The sequence below is a fragment of the Oratosquilla oratoria genome, chromosome 23, assembly GCF_046742065.1.
Source record: "Oratosquilla oratoria isolate Oo_2021 chromosome 23, ASM4674206v1, whole genome shotgun sequence".
Lineage (NCBI taxonomy): Eukaryota > Metazoa > Arthropoda > Malacostraca > Stomatopoda > Squillidae > Oratosquilla > Oratosquilla oratoria.
The window spans coordinates 48,501,203-48,518,702 of NC_134799.1; positions in this window are offsets into that span (position 1 = coordinate 48,501,203).

The window sequence follows — 17,500 nt, forward strand, 5'->3', positions numbered from 1 at the left end:
GCAGGAACCCATCGGCAAAGGAGGGTTCGGGTGTGTCTACCTGGCCAAGAGCCTCGACGACGGCACCCAGGTAGCCATCAAGGAAGTCCCCCTCTCCCGCGTTGACACCTGGGGCAGACGCGAAGGAATGAGAGTGCCCATGGAGGCCTCTCTCCTACAAAAGGTCCAATCGGTTCCCGGGGTCATAAAACTCTTCGAATGTTTCATTTCAGAAGGAAACTTTTATATGGTGATGGAGCTGGTACCAGAAGCCATTTCATTATATGACTACATGGAAAAGTCCGGTAAGCTCCCTATTAAGCAGACTAAAAGGCTCTTTGTTGACATTGTAAAGACGGTTCAGAGATGTCTTAACGCAGGCGTGTCTCATAAGGACATAAAACCAGAGAACGTCTTGCTATATCAGGAACCAATCTCAGGGGAACTCAAAATGAAATTAATCGACTTCGGATGTGGGGAAACCATTAAAGGTTACATGGGAAGACATACGGGCGGAACAACGATTTACTGGCCACCTGAATACATTGCCGATGGAAAGTTCCTACACGTCCCGGCGACCGTATGGAGTCTCGGGACGCTATTGTACTACCTGGTGTGCCAAGACGATCCGTTCTACGACGAAGACGAGATCGAGAAGGCTCAACCGCCCTTCCCCGAAGACCTTCCTCATCAGTGCCGAGACTTGATTATGAAATGCTTTGCCATGGACCCATGGGAGCGGCCCACCCTTCACGGGATCTTATCCCACCCTTGGCTGAAGGGTCTTGGCCGCTCCAAGGAAGGGGACGAGCTTGAGGACCCCGATCCTAAGCTTTTTCCACCAGAAGTTTTCAAGAAACTTCGTCTCAAGAAACGTAAGAAGAAACAGAACCCCAAGCCCCCAAAAGGAAAAACAATAAACGAGGTCTACCAGAAGCTAACGACGTGGAAGTTATTCCGCCTATGCAGAAGCGGCATAAAAAGGATTAATCAAGCCCACAATGTCCTCATCAATTTTTGCATGCTAAAAGTGTCGATAGCACGCCGTGATGAAACATATCCAGTAAGAAGCTCTCTAGGCTCTGAAAGAACAACTTTAAGAAAACATAAAGAAGGAAATAAGTCTTGGCCAGCAAGCACGCCCTTCGAATCTTCAACATTAAAAACAAAGGCAGGCACTCCAACGAGTGATACGTGTATCTATGAAAGAAAGAGTCATCAAAAGCATCTACAGGGCTTAAGGTAATAATAAAAAGCTTTTCACCGGAAGTGTATAAAACAAAGGGGTCAGTCCGAATTTTCGATTCTGCATTAGATTAAGATTCCCAAATGATTCCTTTTTGGGTCAAAGGAACAAGTCAGAGAAAGGGGCTCAATGTAAATATTCAGTTGAAAACTGATCATATGTACAAACCGTACTTCAGAAATCGAGAGAACCAAATAAAAAAAAATGTAAAGTTTCTCTAAAGTCATAATAATGACAAGGATGAAAGAGCCATGCATAGTTACATGGAAAGGGCATATATACATATATTAACTACCAGAGTGAAGGAAAACATCCGTATAATATATAAAGAAACGCGGAAAAGAGCCTAAGAGTACAAACTCTCTTTACGTCATGACAATGATAGAGCTAAAAGAAGCATTCTTCAAAAAAAGCCATAAAGAGTTAAAGAAAAAAGCATAATGAATATGAACAGCAAGAGGACAGAAAATACCCGTTGAGTTAGTAGAAAACACAGTAAAGAGCAAGAAAAAATCCAGTAAAGGAATTACTCTTAAAGAGCCGTGTACAGGAGAAGAACACTCCCCTCAGCTGAATAAAATCCTCTCTCTCTCTCCTTCTCTCTCTCTCTCTCTCTCTCTCTCTCTCTCTCTCTCTCTCTCTCTCTCTCTCTCTCTCTCTCACGTTGCTGCTGAGGCCTCGGACTTGGAGAAAAGTTGAGCTAGATAGACATTTAGGTCTATCTAAGGCAGTTTCTTCTAGAGACCCCCCCGCGAGTGAAAACAACACACACTCATTGGCTACCATTCACCAATAAGCATCCAAATTTTCCTCGATATAGTGTCCATGATCCGTACATCGCATATATAATCTACACAGAAAACTTGACACAACAATTCGCCCTGGAAGATGGAACAAGAGAGTTCCGAAACGTCGGCCAATATAAGAGATACGACGAATATTTGACTTATTATTTTCTGTAAGTCTGCTTGGGAGAAGCAGACTTACAGAAAATGATAAGTCAAATATTCGTCGTATAGAGACTATACGCAAGAGTATAATCAAAAATGAATCTTCAATAGCTTTTAACCATTGTCTGCCTGCAAGATAATATCCTACCTGCCTACAAAAAAAAAAAAAAAAAAAAAAAAAAAAAAAAAAAAAAGTATGAATATATATATATATATATATATATATATATATATATATATATATATATATATATATATATATATATAGATATATATTGTTAAGGATTTTAGAAAAATGTTTTTGGATGATGGAGAGCATAAAGACATGGGAAGGCACGAATCCCTAAACACTAACGTTTCGGGCGCAGCAACGGGCTACGCTCGACCTCGCCAGGTGAAAGCTCGGACCTTCGGGTGACCTCCCTTCGCTCGCAGGCGCCCTCGGGAATTTCCGGCTTCCGGTTCTATTGAAATCGATGTCAACAGCAATTATTTTATCAGTATATAGATGTCACGTCATGTCAAATTTCATTTCACCAAATTACCTTTTGACAAATTTCATTTAGTCAAATTATCTTTTGTCCCATCTCATCTCGCCAAATAATGTTTTGCCAAGATTATTTTTGCCAAATCACCTTTTCCCAAAATCAATTTTGCCTAATCACGTTCTGCCAAAAGTCATTTTTTCAAATCACATTTTGCCAATTTTATTTCGCCAAATCACGTTTTGCCAAAATTAGTTTTGCCAAATCAGGTTTTCCTAAATTTCATTTCTCCAAATCACGTTTTGCCCAAATTCATTTTGCCAAATCACGTTTTATCAAAATTCATTTCGCCAAATTATGTTTTGTCCCATTTCATTTCTCCAAATCACGTTTTGCCCAAATTCATTTGCCAAATGTCGTTTTATCATATATCATTTCGCCAAATTATGTTTTGTCCCATTTCATTTCTCCAAATCCCGTTTTGCCCAATTTCGTTTTGCCAAATCCCGTTTTATCAAATTTCATTTCGCCAAGTTATGTTTTGTCCCATTTCATTTCTCCAAATCACGTTTTGCCCAATTTCGTTTTGCTTTCACCAAATTACGCTTTGTCCAATTAAATTTCTCCAAATCACGTTTTGCCCAATTCAATTTCGACAAATCCCGTTTTACCTAAATTAATTTTGCTTTCGCCGAATTGCGTTTTGTCCCATTTCATTTCGCCAAATCGCATTTTGCCCAATTTCGTATCGCCAAACCACTTTTTGCCCAATTAGTCGTTTTCGTTGCCGTGACGTCACCGCTGTCGGCCAATCAATCGTCTCTACTGCCGTGACGTCACTCAACCAATCAAGGGCTGGAGGGGACGCGTCCCCTTGAGTCACTTCCGTCGGAAACGTGCAGATATGACATTTTTTAATATGATTTGGTATATATACTGTATATATATATATATATATATATATATATATATGTATGTATGTATGTATGTATGTATATATATTGTTACCATAGTCACCCCCTGGTGCTGGTTACATTCTCTATTTTTGCGATGCTCTCGGACCAGGAGCAGTGCCTAGCTAGCTGGTGTTTACATACAGACGCGAATTCACGGTCTGATATTAAAGTGTTTTAGATCAAATGTATCTAGAGATACGTTTATTCTTGTGAGATCTACGGTGCTCTAGTTATGTAAGAATTTATAGAAATACGTATTGTAGATGCTTTTGGTGTATGACCCATGTACGGTGTGTATTTGACGATATTAAATGTACCGTTAAGATGATGCCAAGATTGTTGGAACCGTGGTGCCAACTCAAACGCCTAGAACAATGAAAGAGTTGTTCTTTCTGTCTCTTTCTCTGCTGCGTGAAAATGGAGATGGACGCTTAGTCCTTTTGCTGGGGGAAGTAATAGTTGGGAAAAGAATAAATGGGAGGAATAACGGGAATAGATATAATGGAAAACACGCAGGAGGGAGAGAGCAATGATTTCTGGTAAGTTATGACTGCATATCTTGGTAGGATGTATGTTATTTGAGATGATTAGCAAGGATCCAATTTTCATGTGTTTATAGGAGCAGAACTTGTTGAAGTGGTTAGATAGAGATTGTATAATTTGTGCGTGTTTGTAGAACTGTGATGATAATAGGAATTGGTTCTTTTAGTTGCATGGAATGTAATATGATGACTATGTTGATGTAGAGGCAGTAGCTCAACTGAGTAGCAGTGGAAACATTGAATAATTACCTCATATGATAAGAATGAACTTGATTTGAGATGCAAAGATAAATGCATTCATTTAGTTTTGTACTGTTAGGCTTATTCAATATAGGTATAAAGAAAATTACCTACTATCTTTTTGTATCCTCCATTTATCATGATAATTAATGTAGGATGATAATTTTTCCTAATTGAAAGGGGATAAGATATATTTACAGAAAGAAGTGTGAAGAAGGAAGTGAAATTGATATCCGTTTATTGTCACTCCACCTTTAAGGGATGAGGCAAGATATGTTGTTGTCCTCCTAGATCCTTTATTTACTAACTAATTGCTTTAAGGTTAGAGGTGGTCACGTGACAGTTGGGGGCCCGTCCATCCAGGATCCAGAACCAGACAAGGAAGCCACAACCAGTGCTTCTCCCACACGGGAACACCGGCCAGATACAGTCGCAAGTAAGAATTACACATGTAGGAACCCCCAGAGTAAACTCCCAAGGACAGAGGTATGTTGAAAATTGTATTCAAGTGAAAGTGTGAAATATAAAGTGAAATATATAATGTATACAATGGCTACGTATAGCAACCAAGTAGAAATGGGTAGTGACCACAGTGATGAAGTGGAAGTGCATGAACAGAATGTGGAAATAGATGAAATAGTTAGGAGTAAAGCCGTGCACGAATTTGTGAAAAATCCCGATATGCATGATTTGTACCAGCTTAAGGTAGACGACTTGCACAAGTTAGCGGAGGTATATGAGATTACTGTGTCAGACGCTCTCAAGGGTGATTTGCAGAAACAAATCATGACAGCCTTGGTCAGGAAGGAAGTTCTTGGCGGAATTAGTGGGAATGAGTCAGAGAAAGAAGAAGGGCAATTAAGTGGCAATGTAGAGTCGGATAAATGTGACTGGCGAGTGCAAGTTGAGATAGAGAAAATCCGAGCAGATAAGGAATTAAAACTAAAGGAGATGGAAAACAAAATAAGATTAAAAGAGATAGAAGTCTTGGGTGCGCAAGGAGGAAGAAACGCAGGAGGCGGAGGAGATGATAGGGTCAGTCAGTTACCCGAATTTATAGAAGGAGAGACAGAAGACTTCTTTATCCAGTTCGAAAAACTGGCCACCATCAGAAAATGTGAGAGAGAGGATTGGGCGAGTTGGTCCAGGCGAGATTCACGGGTAAAGCGAGGGAGGCCTTTGCAGGTTTATCATTACATGATTCAGTCCGATACCACAGAGTGAAGGAGGCTGTGCTCAAGACAAGAGAGATGACACCTGAAGTATATAGGAGGAAACTCAGAAATATGAAGAAGACAGATGAACAGACATATGGCGAGTTGGCCAGGGAGAGTACCATGCGATTCGAACGGTGGTGCAAATCGGAGAGAGTAGAAGACTTTGAGGACCTGAAACAGTTGATGTTGTTGGAACACTTTACAGAGATGGCGCACCCCGATATCAGATATGAAATCTGTAGGAGTCGGATTAAAAATATAACGGATGCAGCACAGTTAGCGGATGAATTGACTGTTATGCGGAAGATGTGTACAGGGCAAGTGAGCCACAAGCCAGTTGGAATAAGGAATGTGGGACATGCTTATGGAAGGAATGACCAAAGAGTAGGCCACTTTGATTATAGGCAGGACCATTACAACCCCCAGAGATCTCAACCCCATTATGTTCCGCAGTATCAAGAGAGAAGTAAACCTAGGAACCCACCCCAGTATAACCCTATGAGGCAGCAGAATTTTAACGGTTATGTGAACAGGCAGGAAAGGTCGCATGTGAAATGTTACGGATGTGGAGAGAGTGGTCATGTGCAGTATCAGTGTAGGAAAGTGCCCAAATCTGCTGGATTGACTGTGTCATGGAGGAAACCACAAGTGAGCTTGGATGTAGAACCTAAGAGGAAGGAGAAAATTGTGGATAGTTTCCAATCGTTCATAACAGAAGGAACGATATCATTACCTGGAGGACCAAAGAAGCAAATAAAAATCCTAAGGGATACAGGGGCGAATCTGAGTCTAGTCCTCCAAGAGACATTGGATTGGACCGAAAGTTCTTATACTGGTGAAGAGGCTAGAATAAGAGGTGTGGTTGCAGGAACGAATACCCCATTGCATTATGTAGAAATAGACACAGGATATGTTAGTGGCAAGGTGAAAGTTGGAGTCCGTGAAGAACTCCCTATAAATGGTGTGGATATGCTTTTGGGAAATGACTTAGCCGGAGATAAGGTGGTCCCAGAGCCAATAATGATTGCTAAACTCCTCGGGAATGTGAAGGATGGGAATGTCGACGTGCAAGGTGAAGGAGATGTCTTAGATATTGGAATTCGGAAGAAGGTCCAAAGTGACTGTGGAAATGGAGAAGGAACTCCAGTTGCAGGGAGTAGGAAATCTCTGAGCGGAGGTGAAGTAAATGCAAGTGAGGAGAGTGCGGATGATGGAAGTATCCAAAGAACTTACCCAGCTTGTGTAGTGACCAGAGCCATGATGAGGAATAAAGAAACTAACGATGAGGATATGGGTTTAGGTGATATATTTGATGAGGAAAGGGAACATAAGCCTGTGAAAGATGAAAGTGTGGAGATGAAATTAGAGATATCCCCTGATTTCAATGTTGGCAGGAAGGAACTTATCGAGGCCCAGCGCGATGATCCTACTTTGAAGGAATGCTTTGGAGAAGCAAATAGAAATGGCGTGTCTGATGATAGTTCTACTGGATTCTATCTTCACGACCATGTATTGATGAGGAAGTGGAGACCTGCGAGTGTACCCGCAACAGAACATTGGGAAATGAAAATGCAGATAGTGGTACCGAAGAAGTAGAGGCATACATTGATAGCCTTGTCTCATGAGTCTAGTTTGGCAGGACATTTAGGAGTGAGGAAAACAGCAGGGAAACTGTTGACTCATTTCTATTGGCCAAGTCTGAAGAGAGATGTTGCGGAGTTCTGTAAAACTTGTGACGTGTGCCAGAGAGTGGGTAAACCGAATCAAGTGATCCCACGAGCACCATTGCAGCCCATACCAGCATTTTGCAAGCCGTTCAGCAAAATAATAATAGACTGCGTTGGACCTTTGCCGAGAACTAGGAGAGGAAACTCCTATTTACTGACAATAATGTGTGTAGCCACGAGATTCCCAGAGGCTATTCCACTAAGGAGCATTCATGCCAAGAGTATAGTGAGAGAGTTGGTGAAATATTTCTCTTGGGTAGGACTCCCAGAGGTGATACAATCCGACAGAGGAAGTAACTTCACTTCCGGCATGTTCAGGAAGATATTGAAGGGCTTGCATATTGAACAGAAGTTGGCAAGTGCATACCATCCACAATCACAAGGTAGCTTGGAGAGATTCCACCAAACTCTTAAGAACATTCTGAGAGTATACTGTGAAGATCTTGGTATAGATTGGGATGAGGGAGTCCCACTAGCTTTATTTGCGGTCAGAGATGCAGTACAGGAATCGACTGGATTCAGTCCATTCGAACTAGTGTACGGCCATGATGTGAGAGGTCCTTTGAGCATGATGAAAGAGAAGTGGCTCGGCAAGAGTGATGACCCACATTTGTTAACATATGTATCAGAATTCAAGAGTAGATTGATGAAGGCGAGGGAACTTGTCGCAGAGAATCTGAAGAATGCACAACAGGAGATGAAGAAGTGGTATGACAAGAAGGCGAGAGTGAGAGAATTCAAACCAGGTGACAGAGTTTTGGTGTTATTACCTATCCAGGGGGATCCCTTGAAGGCAAGATATTGTGGTCCATGGACAGTTGAGAAGAAAGTAGGAGAGCTGAACTACATAGTCAACACTCCTGGTAGGCAGAAGAAGAACCAGTTGTGCCATGTAAACATGATCAAACCATATCATGGAAGGGAAGAGGAGAAGACGGAAGTACCCGAGGAGATGACTGAGTTGAGTTGCGGTGTGGTGAATGCAGAACAAGAAATGAATGATGGAGAGGAGGAGAAATTCAGCAGGTGCGAGGAGAAGAACTTGGAGAACTCGATGGTGTTAGAGAACCTAGGAGCTAAGCTGAATCATCTGAGCAGTGAAAGGAGAGATGATATCATCCATGAGATACATAGGTGTGGAACCTTATTTTCGGATACTCCAAGGAGATGTACCATGGTGGAACATGATGTCGATGTAGGTGATGCCAGGCCGATAAAGCAACACCCATACCCAGTGAATCCAAAGAAAAGGGAAATTATGAAAAAGGAGGTCCAGTATATGTTGGAAAATGGATTAATTGAGGAAAGTAACAGTGCGTGGAGTTCCCCGTGTGTGTTAGTGCAGAAGGCAGGTAGTGATTCGTACAGGTTCTGCACAGACTTTCGGAAAGTGAACCAAGTGACTAAGAGTGATTCTTACCCGATACCAAGGTTGGATGACTGTATCGACTGTGTGGGAAAGGCGAAGTTTGTCAGTAAGCTAGATATGTTGAAAGGGTACTGGCAAATAGGTTTGACGGAGAGGGCCAGAGAAATCTCTGCCTTCGCGACAATGGATGGCTTGTATCAGTACCGGGTGATGCCATTCGGGATGAGGAACAGTGGGAGCACGTTCCAAAGATTGATTAACACGGTGTTGGCAGGAGTAACTGGGTGTGCAGTCTATATCGACGATATCGTCATATATTCTGAAACTTGGAAAGACCATGTAGAGCAAATTTCAAATGTCTTCCAGAGACTGAATGATGCCAACTTGACAGTGAACTTAGCTAAGAGTGATTTTGCAAAGGCAAAGGTTGAATACTTAGGATACATGGTAGGCCAAGGTGAAATACAACCCGTTGATGCCAAGGTGAAGAGTATCAACGATTGTCCCGCTCCTAAGAACCGTAGAGAGTTGTTACGATTCTTAGGCATGAGCGGTTACTATAGGAGGTTCTGTAGGAATTTTTCCACAGTAGCTTTACCATTGACTAGGCTGTTGTCAAAGGGTACCAAGTTTGTGTGGGATACACATTGTGAGGAGGCTTTCACAACTATAAAAAGGATGTTAACGAGTGACCCTATACTTGTCACTCCTGATTTTGAGAGACCGTTCAAATTGTATGTGGATGCGAGCAACGTTGGTGTAGGGGGAATTTTAGTTCAGGAGAAAGAGGATATCGACCACCCGATATGCTACTTTTCAAAGAAATTCCTCCCTTATCAGAGAAACTATAGTACAGTTGAGAAGGAGACTTTAGCCTTGATCCTTAGTTTGAGTAATTTTGACATATACTTGAGAGGGTCCGGATATCCTGTTTCTGTGTTTACTGATCATAACCCCCTGGTATTTTTACATAAGATGAAGAATGATAACCAACGGTTGATTCGATGGCGTTTGATGCTCCAAGATTATGATCTAATTATCCGGCATGTCAAGGGAGCGGATAATATCCTGGCGGATACTCTGTCCCGTCTTCCTTCTCCAACATGAGTCAATCCAAGGATCGCCTCATGTCTTGAAGGGGGAGGGTGTTACCATAGTCACCCCCTGGTGCTGGTTACATTCTCTATTTTTGCGATGCTCTCGGACCAGGAGCAGTGCCTAGCTAGCTGGTGTTTACATACAGACGCGAATTCACGGTCTGATATTAAAGTGTTTTAGATCAAATGTATCTAGAGATACGTTTATTCTTGTGAGATCTACGGTGCTCTAGTTATGTAAGAATTTATAGAAATACGTATTGTAGATGCTTTTGGTGTATGACCCATGTACGGTGTGTATTTGACGATATTAAATGTACCGTTAAGATGATGCCAAGATTGTTGGAACCGTGGTGCCAACTCAAACGCCTAGAACAATGAAAGAGTTGTTCTTTCTGTCTCTTTCTCTGCTGCGTGAAAATGGAGATGGACGCTTAGTCCTTTTGCTGGGGGAAGTAATAGTTGGGAAAAGAATAAATGGGAGGAATAACGGGAATAGATATAATGGAAAACACGCAGGAGGGAGAGAGCAATGATTTCTGGTAAGTTATGACTGCATATCTTGGTAGGATGTATGTTATTTGAGATGATTAGCAAGGATCCAATTTTCATGTGTTTATAGGAGCAGAACTTGTTGAAGTGGTTAGATAGAGATTGTATAATTTGTGCGTGTTTGTAGAACTGTGATGATAATAGGAATTGGTTCTTTTAGTTGCATGGAATGTAATATGATGACTATGTTGATGTAGAGGCAGTAGCTCAACTGAGTAGCAGTGGAAACATTGAATGATTACCTCATATGATAAGAATGAACTTGATTTGAGATGCAAAGATAAATGCATTCATTTAGTTTTGTACTGTTAGGCTTATTCAATATAGGTATAAAGAAAATTACCTACTATCTTTTTGTATCCTCCATTTATCATGATAATTAATGTAGGATGATAATTTTTCCTAATTGAAAGGGGATAAGATATATTTACAGAAAGAAGTGTGAAGAAGGAAGTGAAATTGATATCCGTTTATTGTCACTCCACCTTTAAGGGATGAGGCAAGATCTGTTGTTGTCCTCCTAGATCCTTTATTTACTAACTAATTGCTTTAAGGTTAGAGGTGGTCACGTGACAGTATGTATGTATATATGTATGTATGTATATGTATGTATATATGTATATATGTATATATGTATATATGTATATATGTACAGTATATATGTATCGTCGTCGTCGTCGTCGTTGGCAGCACTCGTGTCCGAGTATACGCAGCTCACTGACATTTCCTTCTGTGAGATGAGCCCTATCTGGGCTCTTAAGAGGCGGCCGCAGCCACCACAGGGAATGGTCGGGGGGTTCTGGGGATTCTCTGCTCTTCCCTTCCTTATATATCTTTTTACCTCTATTTGCTGTCTTCTGTTGTTCTCAAAGATCTCTGTTTTTTCGTGAATGGTTCTTCTCCAGCTCTCTCTATTAGCGGCCTCTGTTTCTCAGTTGGTAGGGTCGATGTCAACCGCCTTCAGTGTATGTTTGAGCTGGTCTTTAAACCGGCGTTTTGGTGCACCGCGAGGTCTGTTCCCAGAGTCAAGCTCTGTGAACAGTATTTGTTTTGGCAAGCGATTGTCATGCATCCGGGCAAGATGACCAGCCCATCTTAGTCGGTGACGTGTTATGGTGGCCTCTATGCTTTCCGTCCTTGCGCGGAGGAGGACCTCGTTGTTTGTGACCCTGTCTTGCCACTTTATCCGCAGGATCTGACGGAGTTTAGATTGGTGGAATCTTTCCAGTTCCACTGTGTACTTCCGGTAAAGTACCCAGGTCTCACATGTGTAGAGCAAGGTAGAAATTACAACAGCCTGATAGACCATGAGTTTTGTGTTTTGTGTCAGTCCTGGGTTGCTGAATACTCTGCTGTGTAGTTTTCCATATGCTGCATGTGCAGCTCTGATTCTATTGTTGACATCTCTTTCTGCAGTAGAGTTTACATCTAAGATACTGCCAAGGTATTTGAAATAGTCAACATTCTCTAGCTCCAGACCACTGATAGTTATCTTGTCCTCAGGTGGTGTATGATGTCCAGGACGAGGTTGGAGAAGGACTTTGGTCTTTGCGATGTTAATGTTTAGTCCGAACTGCGAGTATGCTCTAGAGAAGTTGTACGCAGAGGCCTGTAGGTCCTCAAGGATATTGTAGTTCTGACATTTGCATGGGATATGTTCTTTTTCTGGATCTAAGGCGGGCGGTGTTGAATAGTCCGCCATCCATTCTATATTGGAGCTCGATTCCGGGGTTGTTCTCTGGTATCTCATGGAGCATTGCCGCCAGATAGATGGAGAAAAGTGTTGGGGCAAGCACACACCCTTGTTTAAGGCCCCCTGTAATGGGAAAAGGTTCCGAGAGGCCGGTCTGGTGTTGGACACGGCCAAGCATTCCATCATGTAGGGATCGGATAAGTGTTGTAAATTTTTTCAGGACAGCCAAAACGTTCAAGGACTTGCCACATGGCTGACCTGGGGATGCTGCCAAAGGCCTTTTCTAGATCGTAGAAAATCATTCCCAGGGGCTGTTGATGTTCTCTGCACTTTTCTTGGGACTGTCTTGCACAAAAGATCATATCAATGGTCCCTCTATTAGGTCTGAATCCGCATTGGCTTTCAGGAAGGATGTTCTCTGACAGAGTGAGGAGGCGGTTGAGAAGGATTCTGGCAAGAATCTTCCCAGTGATGGAGAGGAGGGAGATTCCGCGATAGTTACCGCACACGCTTCTGTCGCCTTTCTTAAAGATGGTAATGATGTTTGCGTTCTTCAGGTCATCTGGAATTTCCTCATTTTCCCAAATCCGGAGGAGTAGGAGGTGGATTTTGATTTGGAGTGGTAGACCGCCATGCTTGATCAGTTCCAGGGGTATGTTGTCCGGCCCTGGTGCTTTGTAAGGCTGAATGGATTTCAGTGCAGTTTCAAATTCGGTATAGGTGGGAATAGCAGATATCCAGAGTCGGACTGGGTGTTGAGGCACATTTCTCAGGAAGTCTGGTGCCACCGATGAATCCCGGTTTAGGAGGGTTGAGAAATGATCTTGCCATCTTGCAAGAATGCCTTGGGGTTCAGTGAGCTCAGTGATGTTGTCGGCTGCTTTCAGGGTGGATGTCGAGCTTCTAATGGGGCCAAATATCTCCTTAACGCCAGAGAAGAAACTTCTCATATTACGAGCATCAGCGTACTGTTGTAGTACGCTGTAAATATACAGCGTAAATATACAGCTGTAAATATACTAGGTAAATATACAGCATTGCCACAGACTTAAAATATCCAAAGCATTTGGTAGACAATTCCCACAATATGGGTATAAAAATTCACAGGAGAAAAAATATTTTTGTAATAAGAACCTCCTAGTGCTTCCATTTCATTAGAGAATGGTAAGACTACCAAAAATTCTCAAGGAATCTAACATAAATGTAGTCTTTAAGAACAATAGCACTGTTAGAAATATTCTAATAAAAATTCTCCATATAATACTTGAAGGATGCGGGTACACCATTCCTTGCCTGCAGTGCGAGAAATTTGACATCGGACAAACTGGCAAAGATGTACAAACAAGGATTAACCAACACAAATACAGTTGTAGAAGTGGTCAAATGTCTATTGGTATTTTTGTTCATGTGAGGGACCAAAATCATGTAATTGACTGGAAAAATGCCAGTAAAATAACTTTTTGTAATTCCTTTACTGAGAGGAACATCATTGAATCAAGCCACATAAAGCACACATTTGATAAAATAAAAAATCTAAGATAAGGTATATATAGACTTGATAATTTCATTACAAAGAAAATTGTTGAATGTTATCCTGCCCGGACATTTGGTCCATCTGTGACCTGAGGACCTGAGGACTGTGGGTCATTTTCTCAGGCTTGCGTGATTCGTCTTTCCATGTTCCTTACAATATTTTTACTTCTGCAGTATATATATACTGTCTCTGTATCTCCCATACTGTATTCCCTTGATGATGTCTTAAATAGACGAAAACGTTTGGACTTCGTTTCTCATTTACCAGTGTTTTTTTCTGCATATTATATTCAAGTGTCATTTGTGAAATACTGCAAAATATATATATATGTATGTGTGTGTGTGTGCGTATGTATGTATAGACACACCCATGCACATTTGAACATGTTGGTATTAACAAGGTCCGGCCACACACACACACACACACAGGGCCAAGGTGACGGGTTCTGAGGCAACCTCACGACTTCTGTTGGAAAATCCTCACCAACATGTTGCGCGCGTGTGTTGTTCGCGCGTCCGCGTATGTACGTGTGTGTGTGTGTGTGTGTGTGTGTGCGCGCGTGTGTGTGTATGTGTGCGTGCGTGCGTGTGTGTGTGTGTGTGTGTGTGTGTGTGTGTGTGTGTGTGTGTTTGTGTGTGCGCACGTACATTCGTATAAGTAAGCTGTTAGTGTTAATGCCTTGGCTCTTCCTCTAAATATTTTCTCAGACAAAAATATCATCTGGCGAGTGCTATGAGAAAGATGTTACTAAAATAAATAGATAAAAAAACGACGTAGAAAAAGAAAAATTAGCCCACTTTAGGTCAATCTCATGCCGAATAAAGTCCCCTGGCTTCATGTGAAGACAATTATTTGCATCAGTTGTCAAAAAGCACAGAGGAAGAACCTGGTGACTTGTTGTTGGTGGTAATTCCCTTGGTGTCAGAACAGGTGATTATAGTAATTGTAACAGTGATGGTGCGAAAGGTGATGGTAACGGTTGCAACAGAAATATTGATCTTCGCCGGTGATAACCAGCGCTTCTATCCTTGGGGACAATATCACCCCCCACCCCTCACCCCCCGAGGAGTTGGCGATCACGGAGGTGGAGGGAAGATAAACTTAAAATTTACTATACAAATAGCAGGAGCATAATTAACAAAATTTATTTGCTGCGAGGTAAAGCATGCGTAGAAAATTTCGATATTATAGCTATTACTGAATCCTGGATCAACATGGCTGATAAACATTTCCTTCCGGAAATCGAAATAGAAGGATATAAGTTTTTTCATAAGGATAGGGTCGGCAGGAATGGGGGAGGTGTAGCACTTTTCGTTAAAGATACATTAAACTGTATTATCAACAATTCGATTAAGGAAAAGGACTGTGCGGAATCTATTTGGGTAGAGATTATAGGCAGGAATAAGAAAGTTATTATTGGCGTCTTGTATAGACCTCCTAACCTCAGCATTGAGCAGACTGATTCCCTGATTCATGAAATTCACAGAGCGTCCCACTACAAAAACGTTGTAATCATGGGAGATTTTAACCATAGAAACATTGACTGGGAAACTTTAATGGGAGAACTTGAAGCGAAGAAATTCCTAGATGTGGTGCAGGATAATTTCCTAAAACAAATGATTACCGATCCTACGAGGGGACAAAATACCCTGGACTTAATTCTAACAAATAATGAGCACCAAATTAGCAGCGTAATAGTGGGAGATAGTCTAGGCTTTAGCGATCATCAAGAAATAAGATTTAATGTTATTTGGGAAAAATTAAAAAGTACGAATAACGGTCAAGTACCAGACTTCAGGAAAGCAAACTTTGACTATAAAAACCTATTTGCAATTGAATACGAAAAGCCAGGCGGACGTTTCAGACATTCTTGATTCTCGTTGCGGGACTGGTAGTCAGGTCTGGGTCACGGAGGGTAATATGCATACCTTAGGTCAGGTCAATTGGGGGCGAGGGCCCAACAGTCAGGTCAGTAATTTAGATGAAATGTATAACAATCTAACTGATCTAATTATTAATGCACAAGACACATTTATCCCCCTAAAGTCAATACGGAAAAATAGTAATACTCCCAAATGGATGACGGATAGATTGAAACATGAGATCGGAATGAAATGAGGACTTTACGTAAAAACAAAACAAAAAAACAAACAAACGGGGAATCACATCTTAGATCAAGATATAACGAAATGGCAAAGCTGGTTAAAAGGAATACACGTTCAGCGAAACGTAATTATGAAATCAAGGTTGCCAGTCAAGCAAAATCCAACCCAAAGGGTTTCTTTCACCTCTATAGAACAAAAAATAAAGAAAGAATAGGCCCAATTAAAAACGATGAAAATGTCATGATAGAATCGGAAGAAAAAATGAGTGAGGAGTTTAACAATTATTTTCTATCGGTGTTTACTAATGAGAGGTTAGATAAAGTACCTGACTGCGATCCGATTTTCAGAGGGGATGAAGAAAGTAGTCTAGCTAATATCAGCATTAGTAAAGAAGAAGTAGTCAAGCAGATTGACAGACTTAAAGCTACAAAATCTCCGGGTCCAGACGAATTTTTTCCATGAATGCTTAAAGAGTATAAATATTCAATAAATCGGTAGACACTGGTTCTGTTCCAACTGCTTGGAGGCAGGCAAACGTTTTTCCTGTTTTTAAGAAGGGAGATAGATCGTCTATATGCAACTACAGGCCAATCAGTTTGACATCGGTTATAGGAAAAATGCTTGAATCAATAATAGTGAATAGACTCAGAGAACACATTGAAGGGCATAATTTAATTCGTGATTCACAGCATGGTTTCTCCAAGGGTAAGCCATGTGTGACTAATCTTCTATCCTTTTACACTAAGGTATATAAGGCGTCAGGCAACAATGAAAATTACGATGTTATTTACCTTGACTTTAGCAAAGCGTTCGACAAAGTGCCACACCAGAGACTACTAAATAAAATCAAAGCCCATGGCATAGGAAGAAAAGTGTTAGAATGGATTAGAGCTTGGATTAGTAACAGAAAACAGCGGGTCACCATAAATGGAATAAAATCTAGGTGGGGCAATGTTACTAGCGGGTTCCCCCAGGGCTCGGTTTTGGGTCCCTTGTTGTTCATTATGTATATAAACGACTTAGACGATGGGTTAAATAGTGATGTTAGTAAGTTTGCGAACGACACTTCGAATTTTCAACATTAAAAACAAAGGCAGGCACTCCAACGAGTGATACGTGTATCTATGAAAGAGTCATCAAAAGCATCTACAGGGCTTAAGGTAATAATAAAAAGCTTTTCACCGGAAGTGTATAAAACAAAGGGGTCAGTCCGAATTTTCGATTCTGCATTAGATGAAGATTCCCAAATGATTCCTTTTTGGGTCAAAGGAACAAGTCAGAGAAAGAGGCTCAATGAATATTCAGTTGAAAACTGATCATATGTACACACCTTACAGCAGAAATCGAGAGAACCAAATGAAAAAATGTAAAGTTTCTCTAAAGTCATAATAATGACAAGGATGAAAGAGCCATGCATAGTTACATGGAAAGGGCATATATACATATATGGACTACCAGAGTGAAGGAAAACATCCGTATAATATATAAAGAAAAGCGGAAAAGAGCCTAAGAGCACAAACTCTCTTTACGTCATGACAGTGATAGAGCTGAAAGAAGCATTCTTCAAAAAGAGCCATAAAGAGTTAAAGAGAAAAGCACAATGAATATGAAGAGCAAGAGGACAGAAAATATCCGTTGAGTTAGTAGAAAACACAGTAAAGAGCAAGAAAAAATCCAGTAAAGGAATTTATCTTAAAGAGCCATGCACAGGGGGAGAATGCTCCCCTCAGCTGAATAAAATCTTTCTCTCTCTCTCTCTCTCTCCTCTCTCTCTCTCTCTCTATCTCTCTCTCTCTCTCTCCTCTCTC